This window comes from Nerophis lumbriciformis, linkage group LG15, assembly GCF_033978685.3.
Source record: "Nerophis lumbriciformis linkage group LG15, RoL_Nlum_v2.1, whole genome shotgun sequence".
In the NCBI taxonomy this organism is placed as follows: Eukaryota; Metazoa; Chordata; class Actinopteri; order Syngnathiformes; family Syngnathidae; genus Nerophis; species Nerophis lumbriciformis.
Window position 1 is genome coordinate 25277501 of NC_084562.2, and position 15948 is coordinate 25293448.

Below are 15948 nucleotides of genomic sequence, written 5' to 3' on the forward strand. Positions count from 1 at the left end.
CGATTTGAACAAGGGTCAATCACATCAAGTATTCACTATTTATTTTATTACAGGTTGTAAAAGTAGTCAGTGGCACTCGATTTGTGTAGTGATTAGCCTCAACACCAGTGAATAGGATGCTAATGCTAACAAGATAACACTAAAGCTGATGTGTTTGCGTTGCAGGCGTGCGATAAACACTGACATTTATGATTTATATATTGTTATTTACATATAAACACTGACATGTGTAATTTATATATTGCTATTTACAGATAAACACTTTATTTACAGATAAGCACTGACATTTATTATTTATATATTGTTATTTACAGATAAACACTGACATGTATTATGTGATATTAACATTTACAAATAAACACTGACATGTATTATTTATATCTGTTGTTTACAGATAATCATTGACATTTATTATTTAGATATTATTTACAGATAAACACTGAAATGTATTATTTATGTATTGTTGTTTACAGATAAACAATGACATTAACAATTTTTATATTGATATTTACAGATAAACACTACCATTTATTGTTTGGATATTAATATTTACTGATAAAAAATGGCATTTATTATGTATATATTATTTACAGATAAACACTGACATGTAATATTTATATATGTTATTTACAGATAAATATTGACATGTATTATTTATATATTGTTATTTATACACAAACACTGACTTTTATCATTTATATACTGTTATTTACATACAAACACTGACATTTATTATTTAGATATTGTTATTTACAGATAAACACTGAAATTAACAATGTATATATTGTTATTTACAGATAAACACTGACATGTATTTTTTAGATATTAATATTTACTGATAAATACTGCCATTTATTCTTTATATATTATTTACAGATAAACACTGAAATGTATTATTTATATATGTTATTTACAAATAAACACTGACATGTATTGTTTATATATTGTTATTTACAGATAAAGACTGACATGTATTATTTATATCTTGTTTTTTACAGATAATTACTGAACATCTATTATTTATATATTGGTATTTACAGATAAACACTGACATTTATTATTCATATATTGATATTTACAGAAAACACTGACATTTATTATGTTTTATTATGATTTTCAGATAAACACTGACATGTATTATTTATATATTTTATATACGGATAAACATTGACATGTATTATTTATATATTGTTATTTATACATAAACACTGACATTTATCATTTATATACTGTCATTTACATGCAAACACTGACATTTATTATTTAGATATTATCTACAGATAAACACTGACATTAACAATTTATATATTGTTATTTACAGATAAACACTGATATGTCTTTTTTAGATATTAATATTTACTGATAAACACTGCCATTTATTGTTTATATATTATTTACAGATAAACACTGACATTTATTATTTATATATGTTATTTAAAAATAAACACTCACATGTATTGTTTATATAGTGTTATTTAAAGATAAAGACTGACATGTATTATTTATATATTGTTTTTTACAGATAATTACTGAACATCTATTATTTATATATTGGTATTTACAGATAAACACTGACATGTATGTTTTTATGTATTGCTATTTACATATAAACACTGACATTTATTATTCATATATTGATATTTACAGATAAACACTGACATTTATTATGTTTTATTATGATTTTCAGATAAACACTGACATGTATTATTTATATCTGTTATTTACAGATAAACATTGACATGTATTATTTATATATTGTTATTTATACATAAACACTGACATTTATCATTTATAAACTGTTATTTACATACAAACACTGACATTTGTTATTTAGATATTGTTATTTACAGATAAACACTGACATGTATTTTTTAGATATAAATATTTACTGATAAACACTGCCATTTATTGTTTAAATATTATTTACAGATAAACACTGACATTTATTATTTATATATGTTATTTACAAATAAACACTGACATGTATTGTTTATATATTTGTATTTACAGATAAAGACTGACATGTATTATTTATATATTGTTTTTTACAGATAATTACTGAACATCTATTATTTATATATTGGTATTTACAGATAAACACTGACATGTATGTTTTTATGTATTGTTATTTACATATAAACACTGACATTTATTATTCATTTATTGATATTTACAGATAAACACTGACATGTATTATGTTTTATTATGATTTGTATTATTATTATTATGATTATGTATTATTTATATCTTTTATTTACAGATAAACATTGACATGTATTATTTATATATTGTTACTTATAGATAAACACTGACATTGCCAATTTTTATAGTGTTATTTACTGATAAACACTGCCATTAATTATTAATATTTTATTTACAGATAAACACTGCCATTTAATAATTGTATATGTTATTTACAAATAGACACTGACATTTATTATTTATATACTGTTATTTACGGATACAGACTGACATGTATTATTTATACATTGTTATTTACAGATAACAGTGACATCTATTATTGATATATTGTTATTTACAGATAAACACTGACATGTATTCTTTATGTATTGTTACATACAGATAAACACTGACATGTATGATTTATGTATTATTTACAGATACACACTGGCATGTATTTTTACATATTGTTATTTACACACAAACACTGACATTTATTGTTTATATATTGTTATTTACAGATAAACACTGACATTTATTATTTATGTATTGTCATTTACAGATACGTACTGACATTTATTATTCATATATTGTTATTTACAGATAACACTGACATGTATTATTCATATATTGTTATTTACAGATAACACTGACATCTATTATTTATATATTGTTATTTACAGATAAACACAGACATTTATTATTTATATATTGTCATTTACAGATAAACACTGACTAATTATTTATATATTGTTATTTACAGATAAACACTGACATGTATTATTCATATATTGATATTTAAAATTAAACACTGACATTTATTGTTTATATATTATTATTTACAGATAAACACTGACATGTATTTTTTATATATTGTTATTTACAGATACAGACTGACATGTATTATTTATATATTGTTATTTACAGATAAACACTGACCTGCATTTTTTTATATATTGTTATTTACGTAGAAACACTGACATTGATTGTTTATATATTGTTATTTACAGATAAACACTGACATTTATTATTTACATATTGTCATTTACAGATAAACACTTACAGTAATTATTTATAAATTGTCATTTACAGCTAAACACTTACATTAACTATTTATATATTGCTATTTAAAGATAAACACTGACAGTTATTATTTATATATCGTTACTTACAGCTGAAATGGACCAAAATGAATCGCCTGGCCCTCATGAATTCAACATTTACCCGAGAGGACAACTTTCTGACATTGTGAACAAAAGCCTGACTTTTTTACGAACAACTCGGTACACTTTAATTATTTTTTTATTATATCGTTTTGTATATTATTGCTTTGTGTTTTATTGACTTACTTTTTAGTAAAAGGTATCAGTGTAGAAATAATACGTCATCAGCCAGATTTGTAGAATCTACCTGAACGGTGAAATGCGGTGGAAACACAAACCACACACTTCTACAAGAACCTCTAGTTCCAGGAACTAAAGGTTCCAGGAACTAAAGGTTCCAGGAGCTAAAGGTTCCTGGATCCTTTGAATCCTGAACTTTTTGGCGGAAAAGGGTCTATTGTGACAGCAACACAAGGCTGCGCTAGGTTTTTGTAGAGCTCCACTAACCACGTTAAACCCAGATTCCGATCTAACAAAGGTCTTAACTCATTCTCCTTCTATGCCACATCAATATGGAATGCACTCCCAACAGGTGTAAATAAAAGTGTATCTCTATCCTCCTCCAAAACCGCACTAAAACAATCAATCAATCAATCAATCAATGTTTATTTATATAGCCCTAAATCACAAATGTCTCAAAGGGCTGCACAAGCCACAACAACATCCTGGGTACAAAGCCCACATAAGGGCAAGGAAAAACTCACCCCAGTGGGACGTCGATGTGAATGACTATGAGAAACCTTGGAGAGGACCGCATATGTGGGTAACCCCCCCCCCCCCCCCCCGCCCTAGGGGAGACCGAAAGCAATGGATGTCGAGTGGGTCTGACATAATATTGTGAGAGTCCAGTCCATAGTGGATCCAACATAATAGTAAGAGTCCAGTCCATAGTGGGGCCAGCAGGACACCATCCCGAGCGGAGACGGGTCAGCAGCGCAGAGATGTTCCCAGCCGATGCACAGGCGAGCGGTCCACCCCGGGTCCCGACTCGGGACAGCCAGCACTTCATCCATGGCCACCGGACCTGTGCCCCCCCCTCCACAAGGAATAGGGGAGCAGAGGAGAAAAGAAAAGAAACGGCAGATCAACTGGTCTAACAGGGGGGCTATTTAAAGGCTAGAGTATACAAATGAGTTTTAAGATGGGACTTAAATGCTTCTACTGAGGTAGCATCTCTAATTGTTACCGGGAGGGCATTCCATAGTACTGGAGCCCGAATAGAAAACGCTCTATAGCCCGCAGACTTTTTTTGGGCTCTAGGAATCACTAATAAGCCGGAGTTCTTTGAACGCAGATTTCTTGCCGGGACATATGGTACAATGCAATCGACAAGATAGGACGGAGCTAGACCGTGTAGTATTTTATACGTAAGTAGTAAAACAACACCTCCAGGCAACTGAAACCCTAGCCTAACCCCCACCGCATCCCACCTCCCTGGATTGTAAATAATTAAATGTAAATAATCAAAAGTATATACTTGTTCTTATGCTTTCTGAGCTCACTATGTTCTCTGCTCGCTGTACATATCCTACCAAGTCACACATACACTGTTTCATTGTCCATTTCTTTGACGATGCAATTGTTGATGACTGAAGAGCTGATATCAACCAAACCTAACCCCCCACTCGTCCGAAGTTTCAATCAATCAATCAATTGTGCGTAGTGTTGCGTTTTGGACCAGTTGGTCCTCCCAGGGAATTCAAGTCACAATTCGCTCCCACGTTCTTTCCGACACTTAAAGCTGAGTTGAAAAACCACCAGAGAAAGAATAGGTATTTTGTTGTATATTCTCAAAGCTTTGCCAATACACATTTTGATTGAGACCAATCTAACCCTAGAACATTCTATCGCGCCTCCCCAAAATGGTCTGTCTTCCCAACGCCAAAAACCTCTCTTTCCTTCCCCCTCCCTAGCCATAACACAAGCACGACGTCTCCCTAGCCATAATACATTCCAAAGAACTCAAGGTTAACACACACAGTTTGCTTGCTGACAGAGCATCAAGAGAAGAAGTGGAAAACACGAGCTGTTTTCAAATATGACAAAGAAATGGAAGAAGTACAACTTAAATTCGGATATATGTAAATATCTGCCTCCGACAGTAGGCTCCAATGAAAAGGCTTCTAACATCCTCAGAGTTAGCCCTGCTCACAAGATTCAAGTTTTCATCCATAGAGCGGTTTGGCTGTAACTACATAGTACGAGTCGGGGCTCTTATCGGTGAGGATCTTTGACAGTGCACAAACTCAGATTAAGTGTCTTGTTGCCGCGGAGAATCCCGGGATAACTAACGTCCCACGGGGGGGGCGACTGAAGGGAAAATAAGTTTTCTTCATCTGGAGCAGGACAAGTCACTTTGTTTTTATCTGTTCAATGTCGTCCCCACCAAGTCTCTCATTGGCTAATCAATGAAACCCAAGAGGGCTCATCAGGCACCAAGAAATGCCAGCCAAAAGCTTTTGATCCGCTGACCTTCATCTACCGCGCTCCAGCAAAAAAAAAAAAAAAACTACCATCGAGAGTGATCCATGTTTGCATGCATTTAATGGGCCTCAAAGGACCTGCTTGGAAGTCCTTTGTTTCCAGAGGGTCAGTTGACTAAACTGCGCCGCCGAGCCTCCGAAACCTTTCGGAATACTTCCTGACGTCTCCCCCAAGACCCGCACGTCGTCATGCATATGACAGTAAACTAAGAGGCTTATTAGTAATACATGATTAAGTGATTACTTGTTAATCGGTACAGTAAAATACTGATTATGCTGGGAACGGAGCAAGGGTTGAATATGGAAATCATCTGACTCTAATTCCTTCACGTGAAGCACCAAAACCGTTAAGACTTTTCAGTAACAGACTATTAGAAACGGTTAACAGTTTCGACAAATCTCAGCACCATGAACATGTTTATGCGAGGCTGTGTACAAGATGGTATCTGTATTCTCAGGCGCTGCTATAGCGTTATGGATAGGAGCGAGGAACTTATTTGGCTTTCCGAGGCAACCATTTATCTTAATCTGAGGTGACCTAAATCCGCCGTACCATCTTTTTTCTCTAAAACAGAATTTTACACTCCACTCACCCGCGCACCGGAGCCCTCCCTTAACCATAATTGATGACAGTAACCTTTTAATATTCTTCTATATTCATTCACGGGCAGAAGCCCCGCGGACGTGCCGTCCGTGCACACATTTTTTCTTTAAAAAGTGGCGTTGAGGACAAAAGGACGCTGGGGTTTAGTCAAGCGCGTTGCAGAAGGGTAGTCTGTAATCACGGCAAAAAATTTTGACAGAGTGAGCGGATCCGCTGGATGAATCAGCAAAATGAGGACGCCGGCCACCGCTTATGCGCCCGTTTGCCAAATCGTGAAAATGATGTCCGTACTCGTGACGTCCGACTAATGAACTGAGGTGTTGACGAGCAATGTCGACGCTTTCCGACCTAAATGAACCGCGTCGACCGGCAGAGGCTCTTAAATGACTTCACCACAAATTAAGTTTCCAAACATCACAATTTTTACATTTCAATGAAAAAGACCGCAAAGCCCGTAAAAAGGGTGGAGTGCCATCTCCGGGTTGGGGAGGAGACCCTGCCCCAAGTGGAGGAGTTCAAGTACCTCGGAGTCTTGTTCACGAGTGACGGAAGAGTGGATCGGTGCGGCGTCTTCAGTAATGCGGACGCTGGCCACTCCGTTTGCCAAATCGGGAAAATGATGTCCGTACTCGTGACGTCCGACTAATGAACTGAGGTGTTGACGAGCAATGTCGACGCTTTCCGACCTAAACAAACCGTGTCGACCGGCAGAGGTTCCGTGGCGGCAATGGCGCCAACGCACTGAACAAGACGACCTCAACGTTCTTCGACTTCACCACAAGAAGATCGCAAAGCCCGGAAAAGGGTGGAGTGCCATCTCCAGGTTGGGGAGGAGACCCTACCCCAAGTGGAGGAGTTCAAGTACCTCGGAGTCTTGTTCACGAGTGACGGAAGAGTGGATCGTGAGATCGACAAGCGGATCGGTGCGGCGTCTTCAGTAATGCGGACGCTGGCCGCTCCATTTGCCAAATCGTGAAAATGATGTCTGTACTCGTGACGTCCGACTAATGAACTGAGGTGTTGACGAGCAATGTCGACGCTTTCCGACCTAAATGAACCGCGTCGACCGGCAGAGGCTCCTAAATGACTTCACCACAAATTAAGTTTCCAAACGTCACAATTTTTACATTTCAATGAAAAAGACCGCAAAGCCCGTAAAAAGTGTGGAGTGCCATCTCCGGGTTGGGGAGGAGACCCTGCCCCAAGTGGAGGAGTTCAAGTTCCTCGGAGTCTTGTTCACGAGTGACGGAAGAGTGGATCGTGAGATCGACAGGCGGATTGGTGCGGCGTCTTCAGTAATGCGGACGCTGGCCGCTCCGTTTACCAAATCGTGAAAATGATGTCCGTACTCGTGACGTTCGACTAATGAACTGAGGTGTTGACGAGCAATTTCGACACTTTCCGACCTAAACAAATTGTGTCGACCGGCAGAGGCTCCGTGGCGGAAATGGCGCCAATGCACTGAACAAGACAACCTCAACGTTCTTCGACTTCACCACAAGAAGACCACAAAGCCCGGAAAAGGGTGGAGTGCCATCTCTGACGAAGGGGAGGAGACCCTGCCCCAAGTGGAGGAGTTCAAGTACCTCGGAGTCTTGTTCACGAATGAGGGAAGAGTGGATCGTGAGATCGACAGGCGGATCGGTGCGGCGTTTTCAGTAATGCGGACGCTGGCCGCCGCTCATGAGCCCGTTTGCCAAATCGTAAATATGCTGTCCGTACTCATGACGTCCGACTAATAAACTGAGGTGTTGACGAGCAATGTCGACGCTTTCCGACCTAAATTAACCGCGTCGACCGGCAGAGGCTCCTAAATGACTTCACTACAAATTAAGTTTCCAAACGTCACAATTTTTACATTTCAATGAAAAAGACCGCAAAGCCCGTAAAAAGGGTGGAGTGCCATCTCCGGGTTGGGGAGGAGACCCTGCCCCAAGTGGAGGAGTTCAAGTACCTCGGAGTCTTGTTCACGAGTGACGAAAGAGTGGATCGTGAGATCGACAAGCGGATCGGTGCGGCGTCTTCAGTAATGCGGACACTGGCCGCTCCATTTGCCAAACGTGAACATGATGTCCGTACTCGTGACGTCCGACTAATGAACTGAGGTGTTGACGAGCAATGTCGACGCCTCCCGACCTAAACGAACCGCGCCGACCGGCAGAGAATCCGTGGCGGCAATGGCGCCAATGCACTGAACGGGACGATCTCAACCTTCTTCGACTTCACCACAAGAAGACCGCAAAGCCTGGAAAAGGGTGAAGTGCCATTTCCGGGTTGGGGAGGAGACCCTGCCCCAAGTGGAGGAGTTAAAGGAACCTCCGAGTCTTGTTCACGAATGAGGGAAGAGTGGATCGTGAGATCGACAGGCGGATCGGTGCGGCGTTTTCAGTAATGCGGACGCTGGCCGCCGCTCATGCGCCCGTTTGCCAAATCGTGAAAATGATGTCCGTACTCGTGACGTCCGACTAATGAACTGAGGTTTTGACGAGCAATGTCGACGCTTTCCAACGTAAATGAACTGCGTCGACCGGCAGAGGCTCCTAAATGACTTCACCACAAATTAAGTTTCCAAACACACAATTTTTACATTTCAATGAAAAAGACCGCAAAGCCTGTAAAAGGGGTGGAGTGTCATCTCCGGGTTGGGGAGGAGACCCTGCCCCAAGTGGAGGAGTTCAAGTACCTTGGAGTCTTGTTCACGAGTGACGGAAGAGTGGATCGTGAGATCGACAGGCGGATTGGTGCGGCGTCTTCAGTAATGCGGACGCTGGCCGCTCCATTTGCCAAATCGTGAAAATGATGTCCGTACTTGTGACGTCCGACTAATGAACTGAGGTGTTGACGAGCAATGTCGACGCCTTCCGACCTAAACGAACCACGTCGACCGGCAGAGGCTCCGTGGCGGCAATGGCGCCAATGCACTGAACGGGACGATCTCAACGTTCTTCGACTTCACCACAAGAAGACCGCAAAGCCTGGAAAAAGGTGAAGTGCCATTTCCGGGTTGGGGGGGAGACCCTGCCCCAAGTGGAGGAGTTTAAGTACCTCGGAGTCTTGTTCACGAATGAGGGAAGAGTGGATCGTGAGATCGACAGGCGGACCAGTGCAGCGTTTTCAGTAATGCGGACGCTGGCCGCCGCTCATGCGCCCGTTTGCCAAATCGTGAAAATGATGTCCGTACTCGTGACGTCCGACTAATGAACTGAGGTGTTGACGAGCAATGTCGACGCCTTACGACCTAAACGAACCGCGTCGACCGGCAGAGGCTCCGTGGCGGCAATGGCGCCAATGCACTGAACAGGACGACCTCAACGTTCTTCGACTTCACCACAAGAAGACCGCAAAGCCTGGAAAAGGGTGAAGTGCCATTTCCGGATTGGGGAGGTGACCCTGCCCCAAGTGGAGGAGTTCAAGTACCTCAGAGTCTTTTTCACGAATGAGGGAAGAGTGGATCGTGAGATCGACAGGCGGATTGGTGTGGCGTTTTCAGTAATGCGGACGCTGGCCGCCGCTCATGCGCCCGTTTGCCAAATCGTGAAAATGATGTCCGTACTCGTGACGTCCGACTAATGAACTGAGGTGTTGACGAGCAATGTCGACACTTTCCGACCTAAACAAACCGTGTCGACCGGCAGAGGCTCCGTGGCGGCAATGGCGCCAACGCACTGAACAGGACGACCTCAACGTTCTTCGACTTTACCACAAGAAGACCACAAAGCCCGGAATAGGGTGGAGTGCCATCTCTGACGAAGGGGAGGAGACCCTGCCCCAAATGGAGGAGTTCAAGTACCTCGGAGCCTTGTTCACGAATGAGGGAAGAGTGGATCGTGAGATCGACAGGCGGATCGGTGCGGCGTTTTCAGTAATGCAGACGCTGGCCGCCGCTCATGAGCCCGTTTGCCAAATCGTAAATATGCTGTCCGTACTCAGGACGTCCGACTAATAAACTGAGGTGTTGACGAGCAATGTCGACGCTTTCCGACCTAAATGAACCGCGTCGACCGGCAGAGGCTCCTAAATTACTTCATCACAAATTAAGTTTCCAAACGTCACAATTTTTACATTTCAATGAAAAAGACCGCAAAGCCCGTAAAAAGGGTGGAGTGCCATCTCCGGGTTGGGAAGGAGACCCTGCCCCAAGTGGAAGAGTTCAAGTACCTCGGAGTCTTGTTCACGAGTGAGGGAAGAGTGGATCGTGAGATCGACAAGCGGATCGGTGCGGCGTCTTCAGTAATGCGGACGCTGGTCGCTCCGTTTGCCAAATCGTGAAAACGATGTCCGTACTCGTGACGTCCGACTATTGAACTGAGGTGTTGACGAGCAATGTCGACACTTTCCGACCTAAACAAATTGTGTCGACCGGCAGAGGCTCCGTGGCGGAAATGGCGCCAACGCACTGAACAAGACGACCTCAACGTTCTTCGACTTCACCACAAGAAGACCACAAAGCCCAGAAAAGGGTGGAGTGCTATCTCTGACGAAGGGGAGGAGACCCTGCCCCAAGTGGAGGAGTTGAAGTACCTCGGAGTCTTGTTCATGAATGAGGGAAGAGTGGATCGTGAGATCGACAGGCGGATCGGTGCGGCGTTTTCAGTAATGCGGACGCTTGCCGCAGCTCATGCGCCCGTTTGCCAAATCGTGAAAATGATGTCCGTACTCGTGACGTCCGACTAATGAACTGAGGTGTTGACGAGCAATGTCGACGCCTTCCGACCTAAACGAACCGCGTCGACCGGCAGAGGCTCCGTGGCGGCAACGGCGGAAACGCACTGAACAGGACAACCTCAACGTTCTTCGACTTCACCACAAGAAGACCGCAAAGCCTGGAAAAGGGTGAAGTGCCATTTCCGGGTTGGGGAGGAGACCCTGCCCCAAGTGGAGGAGTTCAAGTACCTCAGAGTCTTTTTCACGAATGAGGGAAGAGTGGATCGTGAGATCGACAGGCGGATTGGTGCGGCGTTTTCAGTAATGCGGACGCTGGCCGCCGCTCATGCGCCCGTTTGCCAAATCGTGAAAATGATGTCCGTACTCGTGACGTCCGACTAATGAACTGAGGTGTTGACGAGCAATGTCGACACTTTCCGACCTAAACGAACCGCGTCGACCGGCAGAGGCTCCGTGGCGGCAATGGCGCCAACGCACTGAACAGGACGACCTCAACGTTCTTCGACTTCACCACAAGAAGACCGCAAAGCCTGGAAAAGGGTGAAGACCCATTTCCGGGTTGGGGAGGAGACCCTGCCCCAAGTGGAGGAGTTCAAGTACCTCGGAGACTTGTTCAAGAATGAGGGAAGAGTGGATCGTGAGATCGACAGGCGGATCGGTGCAGCGTCTTCAGTAATGCGGACGCTGGCCGCCGCTCATGCGCCCGTTTGCCAAATCGTGAAAATGATGTCCGTAGTCGTGACGTCCGACTAATGAACTGAGGTGTTGACGAGCAATGTCGGCGCTTTCCGACCTAAACGAACCGTGTCGACCGGCAGAGGCTCCGTGGTGGCAATGGCACCAACGCACTGAACAGGACGACCTCAACGTTCTTCGACTTCACCACAAGAAGACCGTAAAGCCCGGAAAAGGGTGGAGTACCATCTCTGACGAAGGGGAGGATACCCTGCCCCAAGTGGAGGAGTTCAAGTACCTCGGAGTTTTGTTCACGAGTGAGGGAAGAGTGGATCGTAAGTTCTACAGGCGGATCGGTGCGGCGTTTTCAGTAATGCGGACGCCGGCCGCCGCTCATGCGCCCGTTTGCCAAATCGTGAAAATGATGTCCGTACTCGTGACGTCCGACTAATGAACTGAGGTGTTGACGAGCAATGTCGGCGCTTTCCGACCTAAACAAACGGCGTCGACCGGCAGAGGCTCCGTGGCGGCAACGGCGGCAACGCACTGAACAGGACGACCTCAACGTTCTTCGACTTCACCACAACTTAAGTTTCCAAACGTCACATGAATTGATTAACATGGACCCCGACTTAAACAAGTTGAAGAACTAATTCGGTTGTTACCATTTAGTGATCAATTGTACGGAATATGTACCGTACTGTGCAATCTACTAATAAAAGTTTCAATCAATCAAAAACTATTTTTAAATTTCAATGAAAAAGATCGCAAAGCCCGGAAAAAGGGTGGAGTGCCATCTCCGGGTTGGGGAGGAGACCCTGCCCCAAGTGGAGGAGTTCAAGTACCTCGGAGTCTTGTTCACGAGTGAGGGAAGAATGGATGGTGAGATCGACAGGCGGATCGGTGCGGCGTCTTCAGTAATGCGGACGCTGTATCGATCCGTTGTGGTGAAGAAGGAGCTGAGCCGGAAGGCAAAGCTCTCATTTTACCGGTCGATCTACGTTCCCATCCTCACCTATGGTCATGAGCTTTGGGTTATGACCGAAAGGACAAGATCACGGGTACAAGCGGCCGAAATGAGTTTCCTCCGCCGGGTGGCGGGGCTCTCCCTTAGAGATACCTTACCTACTTAGTGGCCTGGTGGTTAGAGTGTCCGCCCTGAGATTGTCAGGCTTGCCCCTGATAGTTTGGTTGTGTTTTAGTTTTTCCTCTGTGTGTGTGTAGTATTTCCTGTCAGCGCTCTTGTTTTGGTTCTGTTTCCTGTTTGTCTCCCTGAATGCTGTGTCCCCCTCAGCTGTGGCTGATTGGCACCTGGCCACACCTGGTGTCAATCAGCCAGCTGCTATTTATACCTGCCCTACCCTCCAGTCACGGCTGGATTATTGTCATTGTCATTGTCATTGTCGCTAATACTTGTTGTCACCACTACCTGTCATAATACTTGTCGTTGTAGCTCTGTCTACTTGTGTTCACTCTGCTCATGTCATAGTTCATTCGTGTCACAGTAAGTAAGTTTTGTTTCTTGTCGACAGTTAGCCTTTTTGCTATTTTAGTTGATAGCCAAGTTTGTTCTCCGCCTTGTGCGCGCCTTTTGTTTATACCCTTTTGTTTGTTTTTTTGCCATAGTGTTTAATTAAATCATATTTTCTCGCTCAATGCCTGCCGTCATCTCTGCATCTTGGGGTTCGTCACCAACAAACTGTTGGAATAATTGTTTGTAAGTTATCACAAAAGAAACGTTGTATTATGAATGCTGTCTTTCGAGGCCTAACAAGAGGAAGAAGGCTCGTGAAACGCCACTGTGATTTCAACACGGACAGATGGCAGGATCTGCTCAACTTCCAGAGGAACTCTCTTTGAAGTATTTCACAAACTCTCTTCCAACTATTTGGTAACCGAGGTCAACGCTATTTACGACCCGCTGCCCTCTTGAAGTTGCTGTGGTCAGGAGACGGGAGGGGTTATCCATTGTCCTCCAACACCTGCCCCAGCTGGATCCAGGAAGAGCCCAAGCCCGAGAAATCCTCTTCTTGGACTTCAAAGCGACCGAAAACAATGACTGTTTTACATACTCCCCATTCCTGCTGTGACATGTGTTGGTGCGTGAACATTGAACATCTGAATAAAGGAGGTGACGAAAAAACCTTCTTCGTCAGAGCGTGGTGCAGGACTTTACAGAGAGTGCAGTGGCCATGTCTCTCCTCAATATTGAGTCCAAATTGAATTCTGTCTCTGTTTGATTCCTTGCCTTTTGTCTTGTTTAATAGATGTCCTCAGTGTTTGAACGTGACACAAACTCTGACAGAGATCGGTAGGTCTTGATTTCAAACTCCGGCCGAGTGATACCAAAGACTATAAAAATGGGACCTATTACCTCCCTGCTTGGCACTCAGCATCAAGGGTTGGAATTGGGGGTCAAATCACCAAAATTGATTCCTGTGCGCGGCCACCGCTGCTGCTCACTGCTCCCCTCACCTCCCAGGGGGTGATCAAGGGTGATGGGTCAAATACAGAGAATAATTCCGCCACACCTCGTGTGTGTGTGACAATCATTGATTAACTTTAACAATACGTAGTATTTATTACTTAATTTTTTACGCTTTATTTGGGTTGTTGTGTGCAAAAACCTGCCTGGCAACAACGTAATCCCCCCATCGCGCGGTAAATAACAGTCCGTCCTATCCCATGAGGAGCATAACATTCAATTTGTAGAGCAGGATATTGTTTGTTTTGTATGATTTGTTCCCATTTGTAAAAATACATTCAAGCAATATCCCAAAAGACAGTCTTCATCGGTGCTGCATCAGTAACCTTAATCAAAAATGCTCATAAAAAAAACAAAAAAAAAACAAAGGACAATTAAGCGAGTCCCTGGGCGGCAGATGGGCCTCGCAAAACAATCGTCCCAACCGAGGCTTATCAGACATTCTGAAATCAAGCCACAAAAATGTGTCCGTGTTTATTTGTTTTCCCGAAACCTCGTCTTCATTCGAATTCAAAAGACTGTTTCACTCCCTTTGTGTTTTCAATTAGGAGAATATGCCAACTGCCCCGCGCCGCCGCCGCCGCGCCTGCCAGCCGCCGCCTGCCAACTCGCAGGGAGAGCCACTCGCATCAAGGAAGAACTCAATCATTTGACGAAAGCCCGGAATGCATTAAAGGACGCACGCTTTGAAAATGGCAACGGCGTCGAAATAATTTGACTCGGGATTAAAATAAATGTAACTGGAAGCAAATACTTTGTGTGATTGCAATTAAATTGCGGCCGCCCAAAGTATTTATTTTGTCCGACTCCAAAACCGCTACCAGTGGGCGTGTCCTGATACAAATTTTTTTGTATTGGCTGATATTGTTTTTATTCTGATACAATATCAGCACAAATCGTTATTTTGCCGTGTGCAATGTTTGACCAAGTGAAATTAGTAGGGAGGCGCAAACAATGTATACCTGTGGAGGGGGGCGTGGCCTGTGGCCCTGCGGCGGAGCAGGGTGTGCTTTGAAACACACCAAATATATTGTTTTTATATGTATTTATTTGTTGTTTTTATTCAGTCATTGGTGGAGCTAAGGATAATATTTGAATATTGTTTATATATTTTTTTTTAATATTGTTGTGCAGTATTTTGGAAAAAAATGTTTGTTATTTAAATGTGCTATATAAATAAAGTGGATTGGATTGGATTAACAGGCGATTACATTGCCAAGCCGGGGTTTGTTGTCTAATCACCTGTCGCCTTCATTAGCAGCAGCCGGTCGGAGACACGTTGTTGGGTGTTGGAGTTGGAGATAGAGAGAGAGAGAGAGAGAGAGCACGCACTGAGACACACGGGACTGAAAAGTCGTAAATATATTGCTGGAAAGCACGTCATATTTGTGTATAAAACATAAAATCGGGCACACGAGAGATCTGTCGGCACCAGGAGAACCTTCCCCGACTCAGAGACGTTCACAATAAAACATGTTTTAATTTGTTTTAATTTGTTTTTATTATACCGTATTTTTCGGACTATAAGGCGGACTTAAAATCATTTAATTTTCTCAAAAATCAACAGTGCGCCTTATGTACGGTATGATTCTGGTTGTGCTTACCGACCTCGAAGCGATTTTAATATATTGTTTTTATATTGATTTATTTTTTGTTTTTATTCAGTCATTGGTGGAGCTAAGGATAATATTT